Raw genomic sequence first — 9247 nt, 5'->3', positions numbered from 1 at the left:
TGTTTTGTTTATTATTTATTTATTTGAGAGTGACAGAGAAAGAGGGAGAGAGAGAGAGAGAGAGAAAGAGAGAGAAAATGGGTGCACCAGGGCTTCCAGCCAGTGCAAATGAACTCCAGACGCGTGTGCCCCCTTGTGCATCTGGCTAACATGGGTCCTGGGGAATTGAGCCTCGAACTGGGGTCCTTAGGCTTCACAAGCAAGCGCTTAACCGCTAAGCCATCTCTCCAGCCCTATGTTCCTTTTTAATTAATTTATTTATTGGGCAGGGGGAGAGAATGAGTATGCCAGGGTCTCTAGCCACTGCAAGCAATCTCCAAATGCAAATGCCACCATGTGCATCCAGCTTTATGTGGGTACTAGGGAATTAAACATTGGTCCTTAGGCTTTACAGGCAAACACTTTAACCACTGAGCAATCTCAGAGAAAGGGGAGAGAGAGAATGGGCGGGTCAGGGTCTCTAGCTATTGCAAAAGAACTCCAGACATATGCACCACCGTGTGCATCTGGCTTACATGGGTTCTGGAGACTCAAACTTGGGTCCTTTGGCTTTGAAGGCAAGTACTTTAACTGCTAAGATCTCTCCAATTGTGTACCTCTTTTTGCATCTGTCTTTATGTGGATACTGGAGAATGGAACCCAGGCTATCAAGCTTTGCAAGCAAGCATCTTTAACAGTTGAGTCATCTCTCCAGCCCCATAGTATATTATTTTAAATAACCAGTTTTTAACAGAAAAATAATACGCATGCAGAAAAAAATAGGAGGAAAAGGAATCATTGAAACTGAGAAAGTCCAGATGTTGCATTTGTGAGATAATTTTTTTTTTTTTTGAGACAGGATTTTACTGTTTAGTTATGTTAGCTGGTTTGGAATTTTCCCAGGATGTACTTAAATTCTCTCTCTCTCTCTTTTTCTTATTTGTTTGTTTTTCGAGATAGGTTCTTTTTTTTTTTAATTTTTATTAGCATTTTCCATGATTATAAAAAAAATCCCACGGAAATTCCCTCCCTTCCCCCCCACACTTTCCCCTTTGAAATTCTATTCTCCATCATATTACCTCCCCATCTCAATCGTTGTACTTACATATATACAATATCAACCTATTAAGTACCCTCCTCCCTTCCTTTCTCTTCCCTTTATATCCCCTTTTTAACTTACTGGCCTCTGCTATTAACTATTTTCATTCCCACACAGAAGCCCAATCATCTGTAGCTAGGATCCGCATATGAGAGAGAACATGTGGCGCTTGGCTTTCTGGGCCTGGGTTACCTCACTTAGTACAATCCTTTCCAGGTCCATCCATTTTTCTTCAAATTTCATAACTTCATTTTTCTTTAACACTGAGTAGAACTCCATTGTATAAATGTGCCACATCTTCATTATCCACTCATCAGTTGAGGGACATCTAGGCTGGTTCCATTTCCCAGCTATTATAAATTGAGCAGCAATAAACATGATTGAGCACGTACTTCTAAGGAAATGAGATGATTCCTTCGGATATATGCTTAGGAGTGCTATAGCTGGGTCATATGGTAGATCAATTTTTAGCTGTTTTAGGAACCTCCACACTGATTTCCACAATGGCTGGACCAGATTGCATTCCCACCAGCAGTGTAGAAGGGTTCCTCTTTTTCCACATCCCTGCCAACATTTATGATCATTTGTTTTCATGATGGTGGCCAATCTGACAGGAGTGAGATGGAATCTCAATGTAGTTTTAATCTGCATTTCCCTGATGACTAGTGACGTAGAACATTTTTTTAGATGCTTACATGCCATTTGTATTTCTTCCTTTGAGAATGCTCTATTTAGCTCCATAGCCCATTTTTTTATTGGCTTGTTTGCTTCCTTATTATTTAACTTTTTGAGTTCTTTGTATATCCTAGATATTAGATATTAATCCTCTATCAGATATATAGCTGGCGAAGATTTTTTCCCATTCTGTAGGTTGCCTCTTTGCTTTTTGCACTGTGTCCTTTGCAGTGCAAAATCTTTGTAATTTCATGAGGTCCCAGTGATTAATCTGTGGTTTTATTGCCTGAGCAATTGGGGTTGTATTCAGAAAGTCTTTGCCAAGACCAATATGTTGAAGGGTTTCCCCTACTTTTTCCTCTAGCAGTTTCAGAATTTCAGGTCTGATGTTAAGGTCTTTAATCCATTTGGACTTAATTCTTGTGCATGGCGAGAGAGAAGAATCTATATTCATCCTTCTGCAGATATATATCCAGTTTTCCCAACATCATTTGCTTAAGAGGCTGTCTTTTTTCCAATGAGTATTTTTGGCATTTTTATCGGATATCAGGTGGCTATATCGAGATAGGTTCTTGCTCTAGCCCAGGCTGACCTGGAATTCACTATGTAGTCGCAGAGTGGCCTTGAACTCATGGCAATCCTCCTACCTCTGCTTCCCAAAGCGCAGGATTAAAGGCGTGCACTACCACGCCTGGCTCAAATTCTTTTTTTAAAAAATATTTTATTTATTTATTTGAGGGGGAGCACAGATAGAGAGAGAATGAACCATACTTTACACCAACAAGACCTAGGAGATAGATCAGAACACCTCAATAAAAACCTCAAATGCAATAGACCACTGTATGTTAGGCTATTAAGGCACAAGTAAATCAAATAAATGCGTAATAATTTGAAGTAATACTGAAAAGATAATGGAAAAGCTTAGAAGTTAGGAAGAGGAAATTTGGGCTGAAGAATGGCTTAGCAGTTAAAGCACCTGCCTGCAAAGCCAAAGGACTCAGGTTCAATTCCCCAGAACCCACATAAACCACATAGATGCACAAGATGTTACATGTGTCTGGAGTTCATCTGCAGTGGCTGGAGGCCCTAGTGCACCCATTTCCAGTCTCTCTCTCCCTCTGTCAAATACATAGATTAAATATTTAAAGAAGAGTAAATGTAGGAAAATCACAAACATGTGATAGGTAAATATGTTCTCTCTTTCTCTCTCTCTCTCTCTCTCTCTCTTTTTTTTTTTTTTTTCTAGGTAGGATCGTCCTCTAGCTCAGGCTGACCTGAAATTCACTATGTAGTCTCAGGGTGGCCTCAAACTCTCAGCAATCCTTCTACCTCTGCCTCCGAAGTGCTGGAATTAAAGGCGTGCACCACCACGCCTGGCTGTAAATATGTTCTTAAGTATCTGTGAGTTATAAGATAAGTTAGAAAATACTTTTAAGGGGCTGGAGAGATGGTACAATTCCTATAATAAAATGTGTCCTGGTATACAATTCTGAGCATTGAAAAATGTTTTCTAAAATTTGGGTGATTAGGGAAGCACATACAGGTTTCAAATTCCTAAAAAGAACACTTGCAGTAACCCATTTGACCACTTTATCTATGCGCTGACATTTTTGTTCCTCTAGAAGAAAAAAAAAGGAATTTCATTAACATTGTAATTTACTCTAATGTAAAAATATGCATGTGGATATTTAACTTCCTGAGTGACCAGTCATACAAACATGATCTAATGAGAAAATTCTGAATTTTTTTAGACTAGTACACATGTAATGTATGCTCGATTAGGATTAAACTCAAGAGAAATGTCACAGAATTTATCCTCCAATTCTAAGTTAGACATTATGGCCGATCCTCAAACATAACCAGGATCCTTTCTCTAATAAAATCAATCATGGAAACGTATTTTTAAACTTATTAACAAAATAAAACAGCGATTTCAGACTACTAACTTGGATGTTTTCTATCATACACACACACCAAAATGAAAAAAAAATTATTGCAATACAAAAGGGTAATCAGTAATTAAAATACAACCAATCTGTACAATTTGCCCTTTCTAAATTGCCTGAAATGATTAGGAATTGTACTTATTTTGCCAAAAACACAAGCAAACAAAAAGCCTTTCCTCTTCATAAAACCCTGAGGGGGAAGGTTATTAGTGTGATAAAACTAGAACCAAAATCTTATTTCTGTATGAAATTGTATTTTTTTTAATTATATAGAGGACACAATGTCTGTAATGCTGGAATGTGGAGGCATGGGCACTTACCCCGTAGGCACGCCTCTCAGGCTGAGCATGAGGGGGCAGCCACAGCAATGGCCAATACCTGGATAATCCGGAGGACCCTTGGCCAAGTGGCCAAGTGATCTCAGTTATGCTGACATTTCTTACAGTATTCCCTCAACTTGACAATCTAATTTCTGGTCTCTCGGACAAAGTTTAGCCTGATCAAAGCCTTTCTGATAATGCGCCATCACCGGGTTAACAGTGACCCAAAGATTAAGATTGTATTGACCTTGGCTTATTACCTTGCTAGGAAGCCACAACAGAAAGTGCTTGAACAAATTGAAAAAGAGGTTTAATGCAATGTTTGTAGCTGTAAGGCCTGGAGTGACCAGCCCACTACACACACTCAGTCGACCTTGACACCAGCCTCATAAATAGCAGGGATGTTGTCACTCAGACGACTTCTTGAACTTGTGGAATGTTCTTCAGTGGGCTTGGCCTGATCGGAAAGGCCTTCATCACAAGTCAAGCTCATGGCTAATTTTGCTGAAATGACACCTTGCGTGACGCTGAAAACATTGACAGAAGAGGGATTATCCTAAGCCAGCTTCCTGCTGGTGTTGGGCATGAGACGAAGCAATCTGTTGATGCAAAAAGACAGACCTTGGATAAGCATGGACCCCTATGTTTCAGCATCTTAAGGAGTGGAGGGTGGATGGCCAAGGAGCTTCTGCCCCAGTGAATCTTCCAAATTTATGTAAGGCTGCTAATGCCAAGAGGAAGGCAGCCCCAACTTTCCATTACTGCCATTAAACTCTATCCAAGCCAATCAAGCGAAGACTCTTGGATTCATGATTCTGAAGGCCCAAAGGTTGTGTCCCATGCTACAGAGGACATAAGCCTTTCAAAGGTTCCTTCAGAATCTTCTACTGTTGACATGGGAGGCATCTACTTTTGGCAGTATCTGCTAACCAGATGCAGCCATAATTAGAAAAAAAAAAATTGTAACGAAATGTGGTCATTTGTAAAACTGCTTGTAGAGTTTTTCAAAAATATTTCCAGACAATCTTGGTCAACAGGGCCTAAGATGGCTCTAGTCATGTCCTAGGAATACTATCAGTGTCGAGATGAGTGCCATTTTCCATCTCTACTGCTGTCCCTTCTGTTATCACAGTCATGGCTCCAGCCACCATGATTTCTGTCTTCATAGAAGAAATCATCTCTGCCTCCTCTGTAGGGATGGTCAGACCCATGACCAGTGTCATGCTGCTCACGGCTGTGGTGCCTACGCTAGGTAGGGGTGAGAATCCTGTCTGGGTTTACGCAGTGATGACGGTGTATCCTGGCGCCACTGGGAGCTTGAAGACTGGTTGAAAGTATGATTATGTGACTGAGCTGATGGCGAAAATCCTGACTGACCCACATGTGGAGAAGCAAAGTTCCCACCATATGACATCTGTCTCAAAACACTGTTCATAACTGCTTTGTCTCCGATAAAATTTTCTGGAGAAGAGAATGACCTCTGAATGATCTGTGACGATGGAGTCATATTATCCCACAGTCCTTTCATATCTGCTGCTCGGAGATGTGGAGGTAGGGTTTGAATTTCCAACATGATCCTGCGGATGTGATCAACCAACATCCTGAGAGGTATGACTACTTCCTGATCTAAGCTGACTTAAAAAAAAAAATTCATTTTTACTTATTTATTTATTTGACAGAGAAAGAAGGAGAGAGAGAGAGAGAGAGAGAGAATAGCTATGCCAGGGCTTCCAGCCACTGCAAACAAACTCCAGATGCTTCCGCCCCCCTGTGCATCTGGCTAATGTGGGTCCTGGGGAATTGAACCTAGGTCCTTTGGCTTTGTAGGTAAATGCCTTAACCATTAAACCATTCCTCTAGCCCTAAGCTGACTTTTGATGGGCCTCCCAGAAAGCTTGACTCTGTTAAGTAGGTTCATTGCCAAAGGAACAGATACCTCATGTTTGGAGTTCACAAATGCAAACTGCTTTGGTTTACCATCTTTATCTTTTGGAGTTTTCTCACTTATTACTGGTCCAGCCTGATGGAATAGCTCGAAGAGCAGCTCCTCAGTCACTTTGGAGTCCAGGTTGCCCACAAAGTGCAGTCTGCCTCCAGCACCGTGGCCCCCATCTCTCCGCCTATGCCCCCCCCTTTTTTTTGTAGCAGGGTCTCACTCCAACCTAGGCTGACCTGAAACTTTTTTTTTTTTTTCAAGGTAGGGTCTCTGTCGCTAGCCCAGGCTCACCTGGAATTCACTATGTAGTCTCAGGGTGGCCTTGAACTCACGGCAATCCTCCTACCTCTGACTCCCGAGTGCTGGGATTAAAGGCATGCACCACCACGCCCGGCTTCTGAAACTTACTCTTAAAGCTCTGGCTGGCCTTCCACCACAGCGATCCTCCTACCTTGAGTGCGGGGATTATAAGCATGAGCCACTACAACTGGCATGTGTATTTCTTTTTTTCCAGTTTTTCGAGGTAGGGTCTCAGTCTGGCTCAGGCTGACCTGGAATTCACTCAGGGTGGCCTTGAACTCACGGCAATCCTTCCTGTCTCTGCCTCTTGAGTGCTGGGATCAAAGGAGTGCGCCAACACACCTGGCTGCATTTTATATTTTAATTAATTTTTTGTATGGGTATGTGTGCCGTGTGCATGCATGTGTATGCATTTTTGCATTGTATGGGCACACATGTATGCAAGCACATTTGTTTTCATACATGTGTGCCTATGGAGGCTGGAGGTCAACATAGGGTGTCTTTCCCAGTCACTCTGCACCTTATTTGTTGAGATAGGACCAACCTACAACTCACCAATTCTGCTAGAGTAGCTAGTGCTCCAGTGCTGGGATTACAGGTGACACAGTACTCAGCATTTTACATGGGTGCTGGGAATCGAACTCAGGTCTTCGTGTTTGCATGACAGGCACTTTACCCATTGAGCTATCATCTCCCCGAGCACATTTTTTGTTTACTTTTATTTATTTGGTAGTGACAGACAGAGAGAGAAAGAGGCAGATAGATAGAGAGAGAATGGGAGCGCCAGGGCCTCCAGCCCCTGCAAACGAACTCCAGATGCGTGCGCCCCCTTGTGCATCTAGCTTACATGGGTCCTGGGGAATTGAGCCTGGAACGAGGGTCCTTAGGCTTCACAGGCAAGGGCTTAACCGCTAAGCCATCTCTCCAGCCCTCCCCAGCACATTTTAAAGAAAGGTGCAGGAATTGTTTAGTTACATTCTCAGAAGTGCTGGATAGCAGGATGTTGTAATTATCAGATATCGAGGACAATTAAAACTTCCCTGTGGAGCTGCGCGTAGTGGTGCATGCCTTCAATCCCGGCAGAATCAGAGGATTCCTAGGTCTCCCTGGCTAGCTAGTCTAGCAGAATTGGTGAGCTCCAGGTTGATCCTATCTGAAAGAATAAGGTGCAGAGTGACTGAGAGCGACACTCTATGTTGACCTCCAGCCTCCATATGCACACATGTGCAAACACATTTGCATACATGTGTGCTCACACGATACAGAAATGCATACACATGTATGCACACCACAAGGCCACCCTAAGACTACATAATGAATTCCAGGTCAACTTGGGCTAGAGTAAGACCCTACCTCAGAAACATAAAAACCAAAAAAGAAAAGAAAAAAAAAGCATTTCTGTGTCCCACAGAAAAATCCATGGAGTTCTACCTGTGTCTACCTGGCTGACCACAGAGCAACCTGATTGCTATCATGTAGCCCATGCAGGCCATGCCATGCTTTTCCATATGCAATTCTCAGAAATGTTCTGGTGAGCCAGCTAAAGGTCCAGTGATGTTTGCAAGGCCGTGAAGGGACAGCTCTCTCACTGGATCTAACTGGCATTTACCCTGTAGCCTGGGTTCTTCTGAGAATCCCAATCTTCACATCCTTCTTGGAGAGGAGGAGGTGTCCAGATACTGGTGGATGTTACGTGTGGGTCCTGGAATGAGTGAGTCAACAAGAGAAGAGATGGATGGAGGCAGAAAAACGACAGACACAAGAAGTCTTGATGGGGATGGGGTCCAAAAAAGCAGGAAGAACGGAAGGGCGGAGCGGGACATTGCATTCTGTGCTTACCACAGCTCTTATGCCCTAGACTGCTCTGTAGACTGCGGAGGACAGCATAGGGTCTGGGTCTGTTGATAGCCTAGCGAGGAGCCAGTTTACACACAAACACACCTTGCATGCAGCCAAAGAATTTCCGGTGGGGAGGTGACGAGGTCATCGGGACACTTGGCAGGTTTACGTAAAGGGTAGAGACATACTGCATGTTAGAAAGCTTACTTACTGTGGGCTGGAGACGTAGCTCAATAGTAGAGTTCTTCTTGCCTAGTAGGTACAAGATCCTGGAGTCCATTCCTAGTTCCACAGAATAATGAAAGAGGAGGGAGGGAAGGAAAAAAGAAAAGAAGGAAGGAAGGGAGGGAGGCAGGCAGGCAGGAAGGAAAGCTTATTGTGGCTTCTGTGAGGAGGGTGACTCAAAGAGGAACTCAGAGGGAAGACCTGACCCCAAAAAACAGAGCCCTGTAAGTTAAGTTCCAGAAAGAATCAACCACATAAATAAATACATGTAGGATGGTGGGAGAGACTAAAGGGTCTCTGTGGTCAACTCGTAGATGTTTCAGTGACAGAGCCCAAAGGAGCAGATCGATAGTGGGTGTATTGATTACTCTTCTCAGACCTGTGATAAAATACCTGACAAGAAGCAATTTGAGGGAGGACAAGTTTATTTTGTTTTACAATTCGAGGGGTCACAATCCATCACGGTGGCAGGTGCGTGCGCAGCTGGTCACATTCACTTCACACTTAGGAAGCAGGGAGAAAAATGTTCAGCCGGGTGTGGTGGTGTGCGCCCTTGATCCCAGTTCTCAGGGGGCAGAGGTAGGAGGATTGCTGTGAGTTTGAGGCCAGCCTGGGTCTACAGAGTTCCAGATCAGCCTGGGCTAAAGTGAAAGCCTACTTCAAAAATCAAACAAACAAACAAAAAAAAACCCAAAAAACAAACCAAACAAAAAAACCCACACAAAGATATTCAGTTCAGTGTCTACTTTTTTTTTTTAATTTTTATTTATTTATTTATTTGAGAACGACAGACACAGACAGAAAGATAGAGGGAAAGAGAGAGAATGGGCGCGCCAGAGCTTCCAGCCTCTGCAAACGAACTCCAGACGCGTGCGCCCCCTTGTGCATCTGGCTAACATGGGACCTGGGGAACCGAGCCTCGAACCAG

At 43.1% G+C, this 9247-nt stretch overlaps 1 pseudogene; it reads right to left on the bottom strand.

Moving 5' to 3' along the window:
• Positions 1-5359: 5359 nt before the first annotated feature.
• On the bottom strand, positions 5360-8242 carry LOC101601076 (annotated as a pseudogene).
• Positions 8243-9247: the final 1005 nt, after the last annotated feature.

This window comes from Jaculus jaculus, chromosome 3 (assembly GCF_020740685.1).
Source record: "Jaculus jaculus isolate mJacJac1 chromosome 3, mJacJac1.mat.Y.cur, whole genome shotgun sequence".
NCBI classification, from domain to species: domain Eukaryota; kingdom Metazoa; phylum Chordata; class Mammalia; order Rodentia; family Dipodidae; genus Jaculus; species Jaculus jaculus.
This window is presented reverse-complemented; position numbering and strand designations above follow the sequence as displayed.